Source organism: Triticum urartu, chromosome 3A, assembly GCF_056163025.1.
Source record: "Triticum urartu cultivar PI428250 chromosome 3A, HENAU_Tu73, whole genome shotgun sequence".
NCBI lineage: Eukaryota > Viridiplantae > Streptophyta > Magnoliopsida > Poales > Poaceae > Triticum > Triticum urartu.
This window is the reverse complement of record NC_141875.1, coordinates 661,635,040-661,657,837: the sequence shown is the minus strand read 5'-3', so window position 1 is coordinate 661,657,837 and position 22,798 is coordinate 661,635,040. Positions and strand designations below refer to the sequence as shown.

The following is a 22,798-nucleotide window of genomic DNA, read 5'->3' as shown; positions in this document are numbered from 1 at the left end:
GATTTATTTCTCTAAGCATCTTCCTTAAGCATCTCCCATTGTACAAGGCCTAATAAATTGCGCCCAAGTAGTTAAACACAAAGTGGATGTTGTCCCAGTAGCTATTAGTGCAACGAAACAACGTGCAGCTCCCAGATTCGATTCCATCGCTAATGGGCAGTTTGGCGAACGATTCAGCAAGAGAAATGCACGTGCATTTTGTCCGTTTTTATTCGTTTGGGTCAGCTGAATGGATGGCTGTATCAGTTTATTCATTTGAGTTGACACATACACGTAATGCTGGTTCGACACATTTTTCTGCACGCCAATTCATATAAAAAGACTTAACATAATTAAACATTTAACTGCCAGTCAACCACTGGCCAAAGTCTACTTTAAACATTAACAAAACTTAAGTTAAACAAAGAAAACTTTGAGCCTTCCCGCGCGCTGCCCTAGGCGTCATTGTCCTCCCATAGGCCGGTGACCTCAATCAACTCTGACATTGGTCCAGCCCATGAGAATGTCGCCTCCCATGACCGCGCCGCGTCCCGCGCCGGTGGTGGCGCCGACTACAATGTTGCGTCGCGGTGGGCGATCTTCCTCCCCCTTCAGTGCCCAGCGGGCAAGACGCTCCTCCTCCTCGCTCTGCCTGCATCCACCGCCCACCCTCGGCGTGCTCCTCCACCAGTGGGGGGGGGGGGGGAGGGGGCTGCATTACTGGAGGTATGCCACCTCTTGCTCCGACTCGCGCCCAACCACATGGGCGGCGTGCTAACCCACTCAGGAGCCGGTGGGTCCACTGGTTCCTCTTTGGCTCGGGCTCCATGGGCGGTGTCTCGACCTTGGGCTCGGGGAGCGCCGACCGCGGCGGGGAGTGTCGTCGTCCCCGGTCGCCGACAACGCGAGCGCCTCCTCCAGGCCCTCCCAGTGCGTGTCCTTGTCGCGCCCGCTCTCCTCTGGGGCGCGCTGCGCCGCTGCCTCCAGCATGGCTTGGTAGGCTGCCTCATCCTCCTCCGGCTTGACCTCTGGGAGTCGCTGCTGCTCCGACGTCAGGAGCTCACGGCGCCTGCCCACCTCCTAGGCGACCGCGGCATCGCAGGCACCAGGATGCGGTGCGAGTCCAGATGCCAGCCATGGGGCAGGTTAACATTTGGATAGGGCAGCGGCTAGCGGTACTGTCAGTGCCAACACGCCTCGTGCACAGGGATGTACAACATATCCCTTTCCCATGGCGGCCCGCCGTGTCGACGAGCCAGCGGCGATGGCAGAGGAGGCGCGCAGGACGAGCTGGCGCCGGGGTAGAGCTTCCCCTTGCTCTTGCTGTACAACCTCATGTCGAGCTAGGGTTTTTGCGGTCGTCGATGAAGGAGTATGCGTGGCCATATATGGACGGGGAAGGGAAGTGGATGAGGCCGGACCCCCGCACACTTGCATTAAAAAGGACGGCGACCCACAACTTTCATCCAGTGCCAAGCGGGCCCGAGGTAGGTGGCCGCGGTTAATATGACCGCATGCAGTGGTTGGGCGGCTGATAAATGGCCCCGCGGCGGACGCGCAGTGCGTCCTTCTCTTGTCTGCGTGGATGTAAACCGAACACAAATTTAGACCTGAAATGCATCCAAATGAACACCGAGAGAACGTGTTTTGGGTTTATATCCGTGCGCGTTGGATCGGTGTTTTGGTATGTTTCAATCCAGATAGACACGCGCGGTTGTGGATAGTTTGGATCGCCCGTTGGAGCTGTTCTAAGACAGTCGTGCGCATGCTTCTACTTAGAGTTTGCCAAAGAAGAGCAATTGGGGGGGAGGTGCCGCACTTAAAACGCATTATTGAGGGGATTAGTGGGGGAGTGACGTCCTTATAATTAATTAACGAACAACAATTTTATGTTAGCCCACATGTCCACCGCCGTTCACGAGAAAGGACAACATCCACCAGCCCTGCACTCACCCCACAAGGCAACGAGCCGTCCGCGAGCGGAGCTCCCCCAAATTCCTCGTCCTCTGACAATGACGGTTCCCACGCCGCACCGCCGGCTCCTGGCCGCCGTGGTGGCCCTGCTCCTCGTCTTCGCCTCGTCCGGCGCCTTCGCCATGGCGGGGATGAGCGGGCCGATCAAGACGGTGGTGGTGGTGGTGATGGAGAACCGGTCATTCGACCATATGCTGGGCTGGATGAAGCGGCTGAACCCAGCGATCGACGGCGTGACGGGCGCCGAGTGGAACCCGGCAAACACCTCGGACCCCTCGGAGGGGCGCGTCTACTTCGGCGAAGCAGCGCAGTTTGTCGACCCGGACCCGGGCCACTCGTACCCGGAGATCAGGCAGCAGATCTTCGGCTCCGACGACGCCACAGGCGCGCCACGGATGAACGGGTTCGTGCAGCAGGCCCACTCCGTCGGCGGCATCCACATGACGGACGCCGTCATGAACGGGTTCGCGCCCGACAGCGTCGCAGTGTACCGGGAGCCAGGGACGGGCCCAGGAATTCAAGACCGTGTATTCAAAATTTGAAAACTTTTTTCGAGGCAAAAAGCCTTCCTTTTGGTGCGTAAAACTGATTATAACAACGTATTGTACTAGTTCTAAACTATATAAAAGATATCACATAATATATTATATTCATAAAAAATGATCATAACTTGGTATTGTTTGACATATAGAAGTAAAAAATTGTTCGACATATCATGGCAAAATCTAAGATATATAGAGGATAGAAAATAGTAAATGATAAAAAAAGCTTACAAATTACATGATAACTTTGTGATCCTTGATGCTCTGGAAATGAGTGATGATGTCCTCATCCTTAACTTGCAAGAATGTATAAACAATTTCCCATCACAAACTTAAATGAAAAATTGCACATTCTGATGTCTAAACAATTCATAATTGGCTGCAAACTAGTCTTTACTTAACCTATAATTCAATAAGAAAGTCAAGTGGTGAAAATACTTACTTAGGAGCCAAACTATGCTCCTGCAATAGTGCAGCCTGCTGGACAGTGAGAAGAACCGTGCCTGTTGCTTACAAAATCAGAGTACAGAACCTACAGAAGTAAAAAAAGGAGACATAACCTGTAAAATGAATTCAGTGCCACTTCAGGTTCAGAGATGAGATTATTCAGAAATTCGAAGTTGGTTGTTCCTTACAAAATCAGTGCTTGTGTATTTGAAACTGAATCAATGCGGTCTGTTCGCTGTTGTCGTTGCCTGCTTCTGTGCTTCAGGTTCAGAGATGAGAAAATTCAGAGCTTAGAACAGAAGGGATGCAGGGAGAGGAAGCGAGGGGTTCGTCGCGGCGGACCGGCGGCGCGCCGTGCGCACGCGCGCCAGGCGACGGCGGCAACAGCCCTGCCGGCCGGCCGGCACAGTGGCTGTGGCGGCGGCCCGGCAGTTCGTGTGCGATCTGCGGATGCGGCTATGGCGGAGCAGCGGAGGGGAGGTGCCGGTTCATCTCGCGTCTGATAGATCGATCTATTTTTTGGCGACGATGTATCCGGGCGATGCGCTTCTGGGCCAAGGTGTGGACTCGAGGAGAAGGTGGGCTACTGGGCCAGCCTATGTTTTGGGCTTATAAATGTTTACCAAGCATGTTGGCGTACCAATTTCGTTTTTTCTTATACTGACACAGTATATATGCTATATATACCTAATTTTTTTGCCAAAAATAATGGGTATTCAGATGCATACCCTTGAATTGAGGTGGGCCCGAGCTCGTGGCGCAGTTCGCCGTCTGCGACCGATGGTTCGCATCTGTGCCGTCGGCCACCATGCCCAACCGTCTCTTCGTCCACTCCGGCACCTCCGCCGGTGCCACGAGCAACAACCCAGTGTACGTCGCGTATTAACTAATCACTTTAATTATGATTGATGATATGCTTGTTCTATGTACCCGGCAAATGCGTCTTGATTCGTCGTGTGTGTGACTTGGCCAGTCCTGGTCAATGTTTTTTTTTGACGGGCAGTCCTCGTCAATGTTTTGGACACCGAACTACTAGCTCCGTATCAAAATAGATGTTTTTTTAGACCTTTTTGGACGGAGGGGGTAATAAAGTTTTCCACCCACCGGCCGCTCGAAATATTTCATGACGTGCTAGGTGTTCATTGGCTGATCTTTTCTTTCTAGGGTACATTGGCTGATCTTTTTATAAGATCAATCGGGTTGTGAGCCGTCGGTCTGCGCCATCAAGTGACCAAGTGACGCCCTTCACGTTCACGATAAAGTGCAAGTTACAGGAACTTTTGCAACAGAGGTCATATTAAAAAAACTTTGCAACATGGGTTATATTTCAGAAAACTTTTACAACAGAGGTTATGTTTCAGAAAACTTTTGCAATAGAGATCATGTTGCAGCGAAATCGTCGCCCTCGCATTGTCGTACCATCGTGTTTCCACTATAATATTCTCCATTAGACCCCGATCCGGATCTAAAGCTCTACACTCGTCGCGCTGTCGACCTTGTGGTGGCCAGGGACGGGTCAGGAATTGAAGACTGTGTATTCAAATTTTGAATATTCTTTGGAAGCCTATAGCCTTCCTTTTGGCGCGTGTAACCAATTATAGAAACATATTGTACTACTAGTTATAAAATATACCAAGTTCAGACACTTATTTTGGGACGGAGAGAGTATAAAAGATAACGCAAAATATATTATATGCATAAAAATTGATCATAACTTGGTGTTGTTCAACATATCTATACCTATCTTGGTCTTTCATGCTATTTTGCAGAAAGCCCCTTGATGTTTCTGATAATCAATCTACAATCAATTTTAAGTCGGATTTTTACCTTTGAAAAAAAAACTCCCTGATGTTTTTGGTAATCATTACCATAAGCCAGTTATAAGTCAGATTTTTGCTTCTGGTGGAAACCCCTGATAATTGGTTTAATCAACCTCCATTAGATATCAAATGTTGTTTAAAAATACCCATATTTTTTAAATCATAACTTCAGTTTTAACATGTTTTATATGGAATTTGATTAGAAAAATATGCCAAATCTAAATATGATGTTATTTTACCTGTTAAACATTATAAAATGGTATTTAGGGTGCAACCTTAATCAATAGCCCATGATTCATCTTTCCTTCATACAGATGCCAATCCGGATCGGAAATGAACACTTCAGCAAAACCAGGATTATAGGCAAAGAAACCATCTATAATCACGCATGCATGCCTCAACAAAACCCTACTACAAAAAAGAAGATATTTCACTGACAAATTGTTCAACATATTGTGACAAAATCTAAATATATAGAGAATAGAAAATATCAAATGATAAGAAACCTTAGAAATTACGGGATAACTTTGCTATCCTTGATGGTCTGAACATAAGTGATGATGTCCTCGTCCTTGACTTGCAAGAAGAATTCCCTTTCAATGAATGTAACCAAGCAATCATTCAAGTATTTTTGCCCCATCATGTTTCTCAGCTTGTTTTTTCTATGTATAATTCATTGATGAAAAGACCCTCTCAACACTGGCTCTTGCAATAGGAAGAATTAGCACCAAACCAATTTGAGAAGTTTGTAAACAATCTCATACCGAAAAGGAAAACGCTCGCCTTCAGCCAGCGGATCGCAAGTGGGCGTCCGCCGTCTCGTACGCACGACGCGTGTCCTGTGAGGCTCACTTAGAATCATCTCTTGTGTTTTTGCAACTGAGCTCTTGTTGCAGTTTGCCCACTGCAACAGCTTGTGTGTTGCAGGATCTAGATCCTTGATGGTTGTTGCCCGCGCAGCCGAGGTACTCGCTGCCGCTCCCTATCTTCCTCTCGCTCCACTCGCCGCGCCGCCGTATCTAACGACACCACCCTTGCGACATCACCGATGCTGGCTCGAAGCTCCATGGAAGCGATCGGGCTCGCCCGTCGCCGGACTCTATCGCCGTTGTCGAGCTGTGCATGGCCGCCACCGCTTGGATCTGCTCATACCCAGCCCTTCTTTGCACCTCACTGTTCGTCCCGTGTTGCCGGCATGTGTGCTGCCGCTGATTACCAGTTCGCCGCCTCTGCCTGGGAAAAAAGAATTCTGCAACATCACCTTTGTTGCAAAAATATTTTTGCAACAAGAACTATGTTGCGAAAAAATTCTGCAACAAGTCCTCTATTGCAAAAAAAGAAATCTTGTTGCAAAATATTTCTGTAACAAGACCTTTGTTGCAAAAAGAAAAACTGCAACATCACCTCTGTTGCAAAGGTTTTTACAACATCACGTATGTTAGAAATGTTTCTGCAACATTACTCTTGTTGCAAGAGAGGTGACGCACATTGGTGAGTAGATCGGATGGCTCCCTGCATCAATCCAACGGCCAGTCAAGCGGTGGATGTATTCTAGTTATCCGCGGCTGACGCGTAGCAGCCCCCTACCGAAAAGCCCTCCCTGTTTTAACTTACTTTTGTATGCATGTACTGCAGCGATAGATGAATTCAATTGGACTAAGAAATAAGAATTGGAATGAGAGGAGAGGTCCCAATTTCAGAAGTGAAGGATTAATACATTTAATTAGCAATTAGAGCAACTCCAACGGGCCGACCCAAACGGACGGCGTTTTTGTCCGCTTTTTGTCCGTTTGGATCGGTCGTCCGCCCGCCGTCCGCCCTCTTTTAGTTTTGGATCGGCAGTGCGCCCAACAGGCCGCCCCATTTCATGACCGCGCGTGTTGCCGTCGCCCTGGTTTTGGCGCTCCAGCGCGCGGGAAAGGTTCGCACGCGCGGGGGAAAGCGGCCTAGCACGCGCTGGTTTTGGCGCTCCAGTGCGCGGGAAAGGTTCGCGCGCGCGCCGCGGCCGGCCCTCGCTATAAAGAAGGCGCTCCCTTCACATTCTGTCGGCCGCCCCACTCTCGCCGCCTCTGCGACATCATGTCGACCCGCCGCCTGGGCGCTTCGGATTTTCGCGGAGTCCGCGAGTGCCGCTCCGGCGGCTTCTCCGCTGAGATCTGGTTTCGCGAGAAACGTCTCGTCATCGGCAGCTTCGACACCGCAGAGTAGGCAGCCCGCGCGCACGACGCGGCGGCGTGGCGCCTGCTAAGGCCTCGTCGGGATATGAATTTTCCCAACGTGTCGAGTCAGCGGGCGCAGGATCTGGCGCCTCTCCTGACGAGGACATGTATTAGGGGTAGGGTAACAGGCCTGACCTAAAGGCCCTACCCATGGACACCGTATACTTTGTACTGGGCCCCTGGGCCAGATCGCCGTCTAGATGTACCGCGACTTGAAAGTCACTCGGGCGGCGATCACCACTCGGAGCACGGCACTTCACTCGACGAGCTCATTCCACTCGACCATGTAACTCACTCGGATATGCAAAGACCAACAATCAGCATGACGGTTTTGTAGTGGGCAGGCATTATGGCATTGATGCTCCACCGTGTAACATAAGGGGTGAGGGGGTGGCGCACTCTATATAAGCCACCCCCCATCACTAGACGAGGGGGCTCTCTTTTTTCATCTCTCTCTCTCTCTCTTTCTAGTCTCGGGACTTAGCTCAGGCATGGGGATCCGTTCTCTTCTCTCGCATACATTGTAATCTCCGGATACATACTCAGATAAAACAAAGCCTCTCCGGAGCACGGGACATAGGGTTGTTATCTCCACCATGAGAGGCCCGAACTCGCTAAAACCACCGTGTCACCCATATGCATCTCGATAGATCATGCTCCCTTATCCTACCCCTCTCTTATTGTCGGAATCGTTACCACGACAGTTGGCGCCCACCGTGGGGCATGGCGTCTATCGAGTCATGATGCAAATGGTTTTATTTCTTCGATCTTCGTCCGTCGATCAACAATCATCAATGGAGGGTTCGATCCAGGATGCTCCGGACATCACTCCATCCACAGGAGAGACATGACACTCTCCGTACAGAGAGATTAGGAAGTCCCATTCCATACTATCTTGTTCTTTACAATCGATCATTAATCTAACAATGGTTGTTTTTTCTTTTGTATGTACATGCACGAGCAAAGCATGGCAAACAGAGGAAACAAACATCCATCCAAGCACATACAAGGAGAACCATCCACCTTCAGGTTGACTTGCCTCACGTCTGCGTGAGCTGACCACCTGAATCGGCGTTCTGGACATCGCCAATAGCAGCAACGACGGCGTGAAAGCAGTAAACCGACTGCGCCTCCACGCACGGCCATCGGCACCGATCGCTTCATCGTCGTCCCTGACCTCGGCACCACCAACTGCGCCTCCACACACGTCCACCGGCGTCGTCCGCCTCTTCATGGTCACGCACGACCACCGGCGTCGTCGTCACGCACGGCCGCCGGAGCCGTTCGCCTCGTCGTCGACTTCGGCCTCGTGTTCGCGGCTGCTCGGCGACGACCTCCGCAGTGGAGGCGCAGGGCCGACGCAGCGTAGGCGTACAGTGCTTCTTCCTCCGGCGCCGGTCGCCGGCGACGGTCTCGGTGGCGGGGGTGCGCTGCAGCGACGGCCTAGGAAACGGCCTCGATCCGCAAGCAATGGCCCTTCATCCGAATTAAAGGAGTCAACGCCTGATAAGTGCATGCATAACGTTGGTTGTTTCCTCAATCAATTAACTGCATGCAGGGAAAAACAAGGAAACGGAAGGACGAGTCCCACCAATAGGCAACCCCGCTGGCTCCGCTTTGTCAAGGTATAATTGCCTCATTAAGCGGCCAATTGGTGAGGATTTACAACGTCAGTTACCTAATTATTGCGGCCAAAAGTGCGTTGCTTCAGCGCTAGTTAATTGGTGCATGCATGCATGCCGTTAACTCGGCGGCTATGCTGGCTATACTTGCTAACTTGCAGGGAAGCGCTGATACAACAAAATATATTTGTAGGTGTAGATGTACTTGCTAACTTGCAGGCACTGAGACGAATAACGTCGCCCCGTCGACTCATCATTTATTCCACTCGGCAGATGGCGTGGCGACCGGATTGCTGCCTAGCTGTGGTTCACTCGACCGATTGACCATTTCACTCGGCCGGTTAACGAACTGGTTCACTCGGCCAGCCAGACCGGAGATGATTTTTGCACTCTAGACAATTAACGTGTCGATTACACGGTTGGTTGGCTTCAGCGTGCGGCCATCGGCGCCGTCCGTCTCGTCGCCGTCTCTGGCTTCGTCTGCGAGGCCGTTATTGAACCTCCGCACACGGCCACCGGCGTCGTCCAGCTTGTCATAGTCTTCAGCCTTATCTGCAACGTTATCGACGAACCCTCACATACGGCTCCTCCGAACGCGGTGTCCGTCACCCCGCAGCAGCCTCCGTGATGGAGGCACTCGACAAAGATGAAACCAAAGAAAACGTCATCCACAACCACTCAGTTGGTCACCTCATAACCATTCGGCCGCCCCGCGCGTCGCCACTCGGTTGGTCACCTCATAACCACTCGGCCGCCCCGCGCGTCGCCATCGGTTGGTCACCTCATAACCACTCGGCCGCCCCGCGCGTCGCCATCGGTTGGTCACCTCATAACCACTCGACCGCCCCGCGCGTCGCCATTTGGTTGGTCACCTCATAACCACTCGGCCGCCCCGCGCGTCGCCATCGGTTGGTCACCTCATAACCACTCGGCCGCCCCGCGCGTCGCCATCGGTTGGTCACCTCATAACCACTCGGCCGCCCCGCGCGTCGCCATCGGTTGGTCACCTCATAACCACTCGGCCGCCCCGCGCGTCGCCATCGGTTGGTCACCTCATAACCACTCGGCCGCCCCGCGCGTCGTCATCGGTTGGTCACCTCATAACCACTCGGCCGCCCCACGCATCACCATCGGTTGGTCACCTCATAACCACTCGGCCGCCCCGCGCGTCGCCACTCGGTTGGTCACCTCATAACCACTCGGCCGCCCCGCGCGTCGCCACTCGGTTGGTCACCTCATAACCACTCGGCCGCCCCGCGCGTCGCCACTTGGTTGGTCACCTCATAACCACTCGGCCGCCTCGCGCGTCGCCATCGGTTGGTCACCTGATCACCACCCGGCCGCCCCGCGCGTCGCCGTCACCAAAATCCCCCAGTGGGTGACTTAGCTGCGAATCTGTTTCGCCTAAGTTCAAGAAATCCTACCGAGTGGAGAGCAAACCTCCCACTTGGGGGCTTAGCTGCAGTCCAGTACTCGCCTAAGTAAAAAAAAATCCTACCGAGTGGAGAGCAAACCTCCCACTTGGGGCTTAGCTGCAGTCCAGTACTCGCCTAAGTAAAAAAAAATCCTACCGAGCGGAGAGCAAACCTCCCACTTGGGGGCTTAGCTGCAGTCCAGTACTCGCCTAAGTTTGAAAAAAAATTCCCACCGAGTGGAGAGCAAACCTTCCACTCGGGGGCTTAGCTGCAGTCCAGTACTCGCCTAAGTTTGAAAAAAATCCTACCGAGTGGAGAGCAATCCTCCCACTCGGGGGCTTAGCTGCAGTCCAGTACTCGCCTAAGTTTGAAAAAATCCTATCGAGTGGAGAGCAAACCTCCCACTCGGGGGCTTAGCTGCAGTCCAGTACTCGCCTAAGTGTTTGAAATCCTACCGAGTGGAGAGCAAGCCTCCCACTCGGAGGCTTAGCTGCAGTCCAAGGACTCGCCTAAGTAGCCAAAATCCAACTGAGACAAGAGCAAACCTCTAATTCAAGGAGCTGCATCACAAGTATAATGTGCGCTCCATCCCTATCTGCAAGGACACCGAGACGAAAGTCGACTGTCACCATCGCCTCGTCACTACTCGGCCGCCCCGCGCGTCGCCGCTCGGTTGGTCGCCTCATCACCACTCGGCCACTCGCGCGCCTTCAGACAGCTAAGTCATTTTACATTCTGTTATTTCCGTCTTCCCGAGTATCCCGTAATTCACACATCACGTCCACTCGGGGGCCACGCCATCGAGTGTACCTCTACGCTCGGCTGTTTATTTTCACATACTTGCTTAGTACTGGTAATGTGACTCACGAGTCCAGCTTCCATTTTTTCGCATACATTATTCACGAACACCATGTGTCGTTCTTCATTTCGAGTTTGCATCGGTCCTCCGAGGCTGCAACTCAGTCGAAACACTACACTTCCACTTTATTTGAGCCAGTATTCTAATGAGTTCAGTCGGATCCGTCACTTCGACAAGTTCGAACGGATCCTTCGCTCTTTCAGACTCTTGCGGTTAACCAGCAAGTCACTTGCACTCCCAGCGGGTGTCTATGGGTGTTATAAACACAAATCATTTCAGCACACGTCAAATTTCCTCGAGAAATTATTTCGTTGACTTGTGCCATTTTTACACAAGTTATGCGATCACTCGACGGCCCTATGCGCCAACTTCATCGCTGCTCGGACTCGGTCACCGTACCGGTCCTAGCGCACCACAACACCGACCTTGTCACCTGTTGGCTTCAAACACATTTGGCCAACCCCTCAGAGGAATCCTCTTCATCATATCAATGACATAGACCTCGTCAGGCATGAGACTGATAAGTCCCTTTTATAATTAAATTGCACATTTCACTCTTTTGCGAGTTTGCCTCTTTCGAGCATCACTCGGAAATTTCTCCTCATCCTTACCCGAGTCCGACTCGATGGATTGCAAATTATCCATTCAACACTATATTTCCCGTATTCCGACATGTCCGTTGTTGAAGCCTGTAGTACGCTCGGGAGCTACGCCGCACTCGGGGGCTGCAACTCTTTTGGAATGACACTCTCCTGAGTGGTCGAGTGCTTCATCACCAGTTAGATCCTTCACTTCAACAAGTGCATTCGACCCACCACTTTGACAAGTTTTATAATCACCTAGACGCTCTGCGCGCCATCTTCATTCCTACTCAGACTCAGTTGTCACGCCGGTCTTGTTGCATCGCAACCACACTACATCATCCTCGTCGCTACATTAACTTCAAAAGCATCTGGCTAACTCCTTCGAAGACAATTTCATCCACTTGGCTGGACACGTAGTCCTTCACTCGGCCACCTCACGTATCTTCACTCGGCCGTCCCGCACGTCACCACTCGGTTGCGCACGTCTTCACCGCTTGGTCGCTCCGCGCGTCGCCTCTCAGTTGTGCATGCCTTCACCACACGGCCGCCCCGCGCGTCACCCGTTGGCTGGACACGTAATCCTTCACTCGGCCACCTCGTGCATCCTCACTCGGCCGTCCCGCACATCGCCACTCGATTGTGCACGTCTTCACCACTTGGCCGCTCCGCGCGTCGCCTCTCGGTTGTACATGCCTTCGCCACTCGGCTGCCCCGCGCATTGCCACTCGGTTGTGCACGTCTTCACCACTCGGCCACCCCGCGCGTTGCCACTTGGTTATGCACGTCTTCACCACTCGGCCGCCCCGCGCGTCGCCACTCGGATCTGCATGTCTTCACCACTCGATCGCCCCGCGCGTCGTCACTCGGTTGTACACATCATCGCCCCTTAACCACCTCGCGCGTCACCATCGGTTGGACATGTCTTTACCTCTACACCCCCAACATGGGAGCGACTAAGTTACTCATATGATCAAACCTCATATCACATTCTGTAGCAAGCTTGCCTCCTTCGAGCATCACTCGGGGGCTACGCACAGCCGTCGGCCATGCCGCCCTCAGGGGTTATGCCCATTCAATCAACCCATCGATCACATCAGGAATATCTTTCTGACCATACTTGCCCGGTCTGCCGAAAATCTATAAGGGCAGTACTGTCTGATGAAGCTATGTACCTGGGGTAGGAGCACGGACCCGTCCCAAAGAGTCCTACCCAAGGACATCCCTAGAAGAAATCACCCATCAATCGACTTGAAGGTACTCCACTCGACGGGTTCAAGACACTCGACCAAGAAGCTACCACTCGACCATGAAGCTATTCACTCGACTGCCAGGAGATCTACAGTCACTCCGTAGGCAAACGGTCAGCTGTTAAGTAGTCTTCATGGTCATTACATCACTTTATTAGAGGCGTTACCAGTAACGCCCCATCTTAAATGTACTTTAAAACCCTGCAGTACTGAGGGCAGGAGGGGGCCGGCGAACTCTATATAAGCCACCCCCCTCCTCAGTAGGAAGGGTTCGCACCCCTGTAATCTAAACACGCATAATCCAGTCGACCGCCTCCGGGCTCCGAGACGTAGGGCTATTACTTCCTCCGAGAAGGGCCTGAACTCGTAAACCTCGCGTGTAATGACTTCCCAATAGCTAGGATCTAGCCTCTCCATACTCACCCCCCTACATCACTGTCAGAGTTAGAACCACGACAGTTGGCGCCCACCGTGGGGCGGGAATCTTAGCGCTTAGTTGGAGAAGTTGTGATTTTTCTCGATCCCTTTGATCATGTTTTCTTGCGGAGTTTTGGTGGAGGACCGCAAGATCCGTCTCGGCGTGCTCACCTTCATCGTCGACGACTCCGCCTGGCTTCAGGAGGCACCGCTCGACATCGACGCGCTCCCCGCCCACGGTGCGACACATTTCCGCGCATGCGTTCGTGGCGTCCTCCTGCGGCAACCGTCGACCCAATATGGGTCGGCCCCCGTATCGTCTCCCCGCCCTGTCTCCCACCAGCGCAAGCGCTCCGGTCGGTCAAGACTTCAACGGTGGGTGAGGCACGCCGTGGCCCGCCAATCGGCGGCCCCGCAAGTCGCGGCCATCGAGCCCGTCGAATCCCTCTACGGCCTGTTCGACTGGCTCCGTGGAGACCGCATCCGAGTGCGACAGCAGCGATCCAGCGGCTGAGGTTCTGGCGGTCGATGGAACACACGGTCCCCCCGGTTTCCCTCGCACCGATGGAGGCGCGGGTGGGGGCGATCCGTCGCATCCCCACGATGAGTATCTCCCCGAACCTCTCACATCATTGCAGCGAGAGGAGCCTCACCGCCGGAACATGGACGCGCTCCGCACTCCTATCGTCGGAGAGACCCCCGAGGCCCGAGCCTTGGAGGACGCGCGTTTGGCCAACTTGGCCGAGCGCACTCGACTGGAGAATCTCCAGCGAGCACTCGACGAGCAAGCGCGTCAGCGGGCTCCCGAGTCTAGTCGACGCCAGCTCTTCCCGCCGACGCAAGTATATCGAACCCCAGTTCAGAATCTGGCCGCCGCGGTCCGTATAGCAGAATCGATTCAGCCCTCCCAGTCGGAGGCTGGCAGGGGCTTGTTACAGATCAGAGCATTGCTCCGGGCGGCGGGAGACCAGAATTCCGCAGTCTCTCAGTCGCGGAATAGGATCCACAGTCGGTCTGTCGCAACAGATACAGTCGAGTCAGCTCACAGCCCGAGATCGCCCCCGAGGCGTGAGGGACATGGTGGCCAGCATGATCAGTACAGGAGGAATGAACAATATGATCACCGATTCGACCGTGATGATCGACGTCGAGTGCCAACCCCTCCCCCGAGGAGTGGGTCATATGCGCCTCGACGGCAAGATGACAGATGCCCTCGTAGTGTTGGGCAGAGGATTCTAGTCGACCCCAGAGACCCAGGCTTTGATGCGAGATCCATCCTCGTTCAAGGCTTGGTTGACAGGAACAGAGCTCATCGAGAAGGCCACAACAGAGATGCGCCTGCCAGCAGCAGAGTACGCGCTTCAGGGCCAGAGTGTTTCAGTCGAGCCATTAGAGCCGCAGTGATACCTCCCAATTTCAGGTTGGCGACTGGAATCGGCAAGTTCACCGGTGAATCTAAGCCTGACACCTGGCTCAAAGATTACCGAGTGGCTGTACAGATTGGCGGTGGCAATGACGAGGTGGCCATGAAGCATTTGCCTCTCATGTTAGAGGGCTCGGCCAGAGCATGGCTAAATCAGTTGGCACCCAGCAGCATTTACACTTGGGAGGACCTCTCCCGAGTGTTTATCACAACCTTTGAAGGAACATGCAAGCGACCTGCAGGCCTAACCGAGCTGCGGTCTTGCGTGCAGAAGCCGAATGAAACTCTGAGGGAATACATCCAGAGGTGGATCATGCTGCATCACTCGGTTGAGAACGTGCCAGACCATCAAGCAGTTTGTGCCTTCAAGGAAGGTGTTAAATATAGAGAGTTGAATCTGAAGTTCGGTCGAACTGGAGAGATGTCTCTGAATCGGATGATGGAGATTGCCACCAAGTATGCTAACGGGGAAGACGAAGATCGACTCCGGAGTGGCAAGAAGAAAGCAATCGCCCAGGAAACTGGAGGCAATTCCAGTCGGAAGCAGAAGCGGAAGGCCGAGCCAGCCGCTCCTGGAGAGGCCCTGGCCGTAGCCCAGGGAAACTTCAAGGGAAAACCCAAGGGCACCTGGAAGCCCAAAAAAGTCAAGGATCAAGACGGAAATGATGTTTTGGATCTGCCATGTCACATCCACACCAAGAAGGATGAAGAGGGTAATTTTATTTACCCAAAGCATACCACTCGACAGTGCCGGCTCCTGATCCAGTAGTTCCAAGGAAAACAGTCCAAGGATAAGGAAAAAGAGTCGGACAGAGTCGAGGACAAGGAAGACAGTGACGATGGATACCCCCAAGTCAATTCCACCCTGATGATTTTTGCCGATGTCGAAAGCAAAAGTCGACTGAAAGTCATTAACCGAGAGGTGAACATGGTTGCCCCGGCAACACCCAGTTACCTGAAGTGGTCTCAGACTGCCATCACATTCGACCAGTCTGATCACCCGACACACATTGCCACCCCTGGGAGGCAAGCTTTGGTGGTCGACCCAATTGTTGAAGGCACTCGACTGACTAAAGTCCTGATGGATGGAGGCAGTGGCCTGAACATACTGTATGCTGAAACATTGAAAGGAATGGGCATTCCGATGTCCAGACTCAGCATCAGTAACATGAGTTTCCATGGAGTCATTCCTGGGAAGAAATCCCAATCACTCGGCCAGATCGCTCTTGATGTGGCTTTCGGTGATTCAAAGAATTACCGCAAGGAAAAGTTGACATTCGAGGTCGTGGACTTCCAAAGTGCTTATCACGCCATTTTGGGCAGGCCAGCTTACGCACGCTTCATGGCCCGGCCATGTTACGTGTACCTCAAACTGAAGATGCCTGGCCCCAAAGGTGTGATCACTGTCACAGGCAATCGGAAGAAGGCGGAAGAGTGCTTTCAGAAGGGCTCAAAGATTGCAGATGCTCAGATGGCAGTGGTCGAGCTGCAAGAGTACCAAAAGCCTGCCGACCCAAGCGAGTTGCTACGAGCCAAGAAGCCTGCTTCAGAATCAGCTTTTCAGTCGTCCGGTGAAACAAAAACAGTCGACATTCACCCGACCGACCCCGATGCTGCCCCGACTCACATCTCAACGACGCTTGACTCCAAATAGGAAGAAGCGCTCATCCAGCTCCTCCGTGAGAACTGGGACATCTTCGCATGGAAACCCTCCGACATGCCTGGAGTTCCCAGGGGGCTGGCTGAGCACCGTCTACGGGTCGACCCAAAATTCAAGCTTGTGAAGGAACATCTTCGACGGTCCGCCGTCCAGAAGAAGCAAGCCATTGGCGAGGAGGTGGCTCGGCTCTTAGCAGCAGAGTTCATCCGAGAAATTTACCACTCCGAGTGGCTCGCCAATGTCGTCATGGTCCCCAAGAAGGACAAGTCACTTCGCATGTGCATTGATTTCAAACATATCAATCGGGCCTGCCCGAAAGATCATTTTCCTCTCCCTCGCATCGACCAAATAGTCGACTCGACTGCGGGGTGCGAGAGATTGTCTTTTCTAGATGCTTATTCCGGGTACCATCAGATCCGTCTGTATGGACCCGACGAAATCAAAACAGCTTTCATCACCCCATTCGGATGCTTCTGTTATGTCACTATGCCGTTCGGCCTCAAGAACGCCGGAGCCATGTTCATGAGAATGATTCAGAAGTGTTTACTCACTCAAATCAGTCGGAATGTGGAGGCATACATGGATGATATTGTGGTCAAGTCACGCAAAGGTTCCGACCTGCGAGCTGACCTTGCCGAAACCTTTGCCAACCTCAGGAGGTATGATATCAAGCTCAATCCATCAAAATGCACATTCGGAGTTCCAGGCGGAAAGTTACTCGGTTTTCTCGTTTCCGAACGAGGGATCGACGCCAATCCTGAGAAAATTGGCACCATACTCCGGATGAAGCGTCCTGTACGCGTGCACGATGTCCAAAAGCTTCCAGGCTGCTTGGCCGCTTTAAGTCGATTCATTTCTCGCCTCGGTGAAAAGGCGTTGCCTCTCTACCGACTGATGAAGAAGTCTGACAAGTTCGAGTGGACTCCAGAAGCTGACGCAGCGTTTGCAGAACTTAAAGCTCTGCTCTCCACCCAGCCGGTGCTTGCTGCCCCAATCAGCAAAGAGCCTCTGCTGCTGTACATTGCGGCCACGGGACAAGTTGTCAGTACAGTACTCACGGTCGAGCGGGAAGAAGAAGGAAAGGCCTTCAGAGTTCAGCGCCCAGTCTATTATCTGTCTGAAGTTTTGACCCCTTCAAAACAAAGATACCCTCACTACCAGAAGCTTGTATATGGGATTTACATGACCACGAAGAAGGTTGCACATTACTTCTCTGACCACTCCATTACAGTCGTCAGCGACGCCCCACTGTCAGAGATACTGCATAACAGAGATACAACTGGTCGAGTGGCCAAGTGGGCGATTGAACTCCTTCCCTTAGATATCAGGTTTGAAGCAAAGAAGGCTATTAAGTCCCAAGCAATCGCAGATTTCGTCGCCGAGTGGATTGAACAGCAGCTTCCGACTCAAGTTCACTCGGAGCACTGGACCATGTTCTTCGATGGATCTAAGATGCTGAATGGTTCCGGTGCTGGGGTAGTTCTAGTCTCCCCCCGAGGAGAAAAGCTCAGATACGTCCTCCAGATTCACTTCGATTCCTCCAACAATGAAGCAGAGTATGAAGCACTTCTGTATGGGTTGCGCATGGCCATTTCACTCGGCGTCCGTCGCCTCATGGTCTACGGCGACTCAGATTTGGTGGTTAATCAGGTAATGAAGGAGTGGGACGTCAGAAGCCCGGCTATGACTGGTTATTGCAACGCAGTGAGAAAGCTAGAAAATAAATTCGAGGGGTTAGAGCTTCATCACATCCCCCGACTCAAAAATCAAGCAGCAGATGATCTGGCAAAGATAGGCTCCAAGAGAGAAGCCATTCCCAGCAATGTGTTTTTGGAGCACATCCGCTCGCCGTCAGTCCAGGAGGATCCTTTCACAGAAGAAGCCCCACAACCGAAAAGTGCCACAGATCCGACTGAAGTCGAAGTTCCTGCTGTGGTCGACCTGATCATGGAAGTCTTGGCCATCACTCCCGACTGGACGATACTATACATCGCGTATATCCTAAGGAAAGAGCTCCCAGAGGACGAGGAAGAGGCTCGACAGATCGTCCGCCGATCCAAGGCCTTCACAGTCATAAAGGGGCAGTTGTACAGAGAAAGCGCGACTGGAATCGGTCAGAAGTGCATAACTCCGGAAGAAGGTCAGATGATCCTTGATGAGATCCATTCGGGGACCTGCGGTCACCATGCGTCCTCCCGGACCATTGTGGCCAAAGCATACCGGGCGGGATTTTACTGGCCAAGAGCAAATGAGATGGCAAAGGAGATAGTTGACAAGTGTGAGGGGTGTCAGTTCTACTCCAACATGTCCCACAAGCCCGCATCAGCCCTGAAGACCATTCCACTCGTCTGGCCCTTCGCTGTCTGGGGACTGGACATGGTCAGTCCTCTGAGAACAGGCAGGAGCGGTTTCACCCATGTGCTTGTGGCATTCGACAAGTTTACCAAGTGGATTGAAGCTAAACCCATCAAGAACCTCGATGCTGGCACTGCTATTAGTTTCGTCAGAGGACTAACATTCAGATATGGAGTCCCTCACAGCATCATCACTGACAATGGGTCAAACTTCGATTCAGACCAGTTCAAAGCCTTTTGTGCCTTTCAAGGCACTCGTGTCGACTATGCGTCAGTCGCCCATCCCCAGTCGAATGGACAAGCTGAAAGAGCAAATGGTCTGATCCTCAAAGGACTAAAGCCTCGGCTAATGCGTGATCTCAAGCACGCAGCAGGTGCCTGGGTCGACGAGCTTCCGTCAGTTCTGTGGGGATTAAGGACCACCCCTAACCGGTCGACTGGAAGAACCCCATTCTTTCATGTTTATGGAGCCGAAGTCGTTCTGCCAAGTGATCTCCTTCACAACGCTCCCCGAGTCGAGCTTTACACCGAAGATGAAGCAGAACAGGCTCGGCAAGATGCAGTAGACCTCCTGGAAGAAGAAAGAGAGATGGCCATGATCAGATCGACCATTTATCAGCAAGACTTGCGTCGATTCCATGCCCGACATGTGAAGAGTCGAGCCTTCCAAGAAGGAGATTTGGTCCTCCGAGTGGATCAACAGAAACCACACAAGCTTGCTCCTACTTGGTAAGGCCCCTTCATCATCACCAGAGTCCTCCACAACGGAGCATATCACCTCTACAATGTTGATCGCCAGATTGACGAGCCGCGAGCTTGGAATGCGGAACTACTCCGCCCCTTTTATACTTAAGTTCCTTCCCATAAAGATGTAATAAGAGAAACTTCCGCAGTTCATTTTTATCAAAGTCAAGAGTGTCCCAATGATTGCTGTCACTTCTGTTTACATACGAGAACCCCCAGTGGGTGACTTAGCCGCGAACCCGTTTCGCCTAAGTTCAAAAAAAAATCCTACCGAGTGGAGAGCAAACCTCCCACTCGGGGGCTTAGCTGCAGTCCAGCACTCGCCTAAGTTCTTCTACGAAGAGACTTAGTTGCGGTCAGCACTCGCCTAAGTTTGAAAAATCCTACCGAGTGGAGAGCAAACCTCCCACTCGGGGGCTTAGCTGCAGTCCAGCACTCGCCTAAGTTCTCCTACGAAGAGACTTAGCTGCGGTCAGCACTCGCCTAAGTTTGAAAAATCTTACCGAGTGGAGAGCAAACCTCCCACTCGGAGGCTTAGCTGCAGTCCAGCACTCGCCTAAGTTCTCCTACGAAGAAACTTAGCTGCGGTCAGCACTCGCCTAAGTTTGAAAATCCTACCGAGTGGAGAGCAAACCTCCCACTCGGAGGCTTAGCTGCAGTCCAGCACTCGCCTAAGTTCTCTTACGAAGAGACTTAGCTGCGGTCAGCACTCGCCTAAGTTTGAAAAATCCTACCGAGTGGAGAGCAAACCTCCCACTCGGGGGCTTAGCTGCAGTCCAGCACTCGCCTAAGTTCTCCTACGAAGAGACTTAGCTGCGGTCAGCACTCGCCTAAGTTTGAAAAATCCTACCGAGTGGAGAGCAAACCTCCCACTCGGAGGCTTAGCTGCAGTCCAGCACTCGCCTAAGTTCTCCTACGAAGAGACTTAGCTGCGGTCAGCACTCGCCTAAGTTTGAAAATCCTACCGAGTGGAGAGCAAACCTCCCACTCGGGGGCTTAGCTGCAGTCCAGCACTCGCCTAAGTTCTCCTACGAAGAGACTTAGCTGCGGTCAGCACTCGCCTAAGTTTGAAAAATCCTACCAAGTGGAGAGCAAACCTCCCACTCGGAGGCTTAGCTGCAGTCCAGCACTCGCCTAAGTTCTCCTACGAAGAGACTTAGCTGCGGTCAGCACTCGCCTAAGTTTGAAAATCCTACCGAGTGGAGAGCAAACCTCCCACTCGGGGGCTTAGCTGCAGTCCAGCACTCGCCTAAGTTCTCTTACGAAGAGACTTAGCTGCGGTCAGCACTCGCCTAAGTTTGGAAAATCCTACCGAGTGGAGAGCAAACCTCCCACTCGGGGGCTTAGCTGCAGTCCCGCACTCACCTAAGTATGAAACACTTCTCATTTCCCAAGGACGACGAGGGGCAGGTCGACCGCCACCTTCTCCTTCGGAGCTGCACCACAGACACAAAGTTATTTCGAGTGAAGATCAAATCCCACTCGACGGGTCATCCACAAAGAGATTCAACGACAAATCAAGTTCAAATAAAGCCTAAAATATCCGAGAGACCTCAGATCAAAGTACTCGAGCCCACAGCTCGGCAGAGTTTAACTGTTACACTTCCACTCGGCATTCCGAGACAAATTTAAGGCAGAGTTTAACGGATTACAAAATACACTCGGCATCCTGAGGCAAGTTTTTTCATTCCTCAGGAGGAGGAGGACTGGCAGGGGCGACAAACTCATCCAAGTCGATCCCATCTGCGATGCGGGTAGCAGCAGCAATAAATGTCTCCATGAAGTCCTGGAAGTTGTGCTTCCTCGTGTTGGCAACTTGGATGGCGGCCAGCTTCTCCTCCCGCACCTCCTTGCAATGGACGCGGACCAGAGACAGAGCCACGTCGGCACCACACCGAGCTGAAGACTTCTTCCACTCTTGCACTCGGTCAGGGATTCCGTTGAGTCGAGTCATCAGAGACTCGAGATCGTTCTAGAGCGTGGACTCTGGCCAAAGCGTCGGGTCGATCCGCGTCATGGCGACCTTTAGTCGAGCCAAGTAATCCACGACGCCGTCAACGCGGGATTCCAGTCGGAGCAGGTTCATGGCAGCTTCGTCTTGCACCGGAGAGTTGATTGGATCCAAACCTGTTTCGATCCGCCCGGTCTCCTCTTCGATGTTCTGGCAAAGTTCTGCATGCATGACCCAAGGATAAGTCAAATTTCATAAAACTGAGTCGACACAAAAAGAACCAGTCGGAACTGATTGTGCACCTTCGAGCTTGATGTACAGCTTCTTGGCAAAGCTCCTCAAGTAGCTCTCCAGGTCGTCTCTCCTGCGAGCGATGCTTTCCATCTTCTCGCTCAGGGTGAGGTGCTCCTTCTTCCAACGCGAACACTCCCTGTTGGCTTCCTTCAGAGCGGTCTTCAACTTGGTGTTCTCCCCTTCTAATTGGTCGACCGAAGCCAGCTTCTGCGCGGCCAGAGCGGTCTTGTCATCAGCCTCCTTACGGGCAACAGCCAAGTCCTGATCCTTCTTCGCCAGAGCTTCTTTCAGTTTTTCTGCAAAAATGATGATTGAGTCAGAGAAAGCGAAGAGATACTCAAGCCTGAAAACTAACCAGTCGACAAAGGCGTCTTACCTGCGGCGCCGTCTCTGACCTTCTGCAGCTCCGTCCTGGCCAGCTCCAGATCGAGGTTCATTTGAATTTGCTGCTTGTCCAGGTCAGCCAAGCGGGTTCCAAGATCACAAGACTTCTGAAGTCGAAGGGGAGGAGTTGCAATCTCAGTAAAAAAGAAGAAGAAGAGCAACAAAGACAATAAATACTAAGACTACGGTCGACTGCCAGCAGTCCACCATAGTCTCGGGGACTACACCCAGTGGGTGCACTTAGCGTGCCCCCACCGGTTCCTATCCCGCCCGACCGACCCCTGAAGTTGAGTCAAAGACAAGTTGCTTCCGAGCAGCTGAGAGACAATAAGCCTACACCCAGTAAAAAAAAAGAGAAAGACGTCGACTGCCCGCAGTCGACTTCCATTCGACATGGCCCGATCAGACAGAGCGAAGAAACTCAACTACGACTCAATTTAAAGACTACAGCCGACCGCCAGCAGTCGACCGTAGTCTCGGGGACTACACCCAGTGGGTGCACTTAGCGTGCCCCCACTCATCCAAAAAAAACACCCAGTGGGTGTACGAACTTAAAGATCTTCAGAAAAGAGATTCTTCAAAGAACATACCAAAACAGACCAAGTGTTGAAGTCGACTGACCTGGACATTGCTCTGAAGAGCCGAGCTTGCGTCGTAAGCCACCTGGCAAGCCTCCCGAGCCACTTTTACCTGCTCCATCATGACTCCAGCCTGGCGTACAGCCTCCTTCGCAGCAGCCGCTTGGTCCTCAGGGACGGGGTACGCAGCAAAAAGCGAAGATGGATCTGCAGTCGACGCTGAAGGCTGCACACTCGTCAAAGGAACAGCGAAAGTCACGGAAGCCCGAGTGGGTTCGCCATCAT

At 52.6% G+C, this 22,798-nt stretch overlaps 1 pseudogene; it reads left to right on the top strand.

Moving 5' to 3' along the window:
* Positions 1-1,851: 1,851 nt before the first annotated feature.
* Positions 1,852-22,798, top strand: part of LOC125527906 (non-specific phospholipase C2-like) — a 29,669-nt pseudogene continuing 8,722 nt past the window's right edge.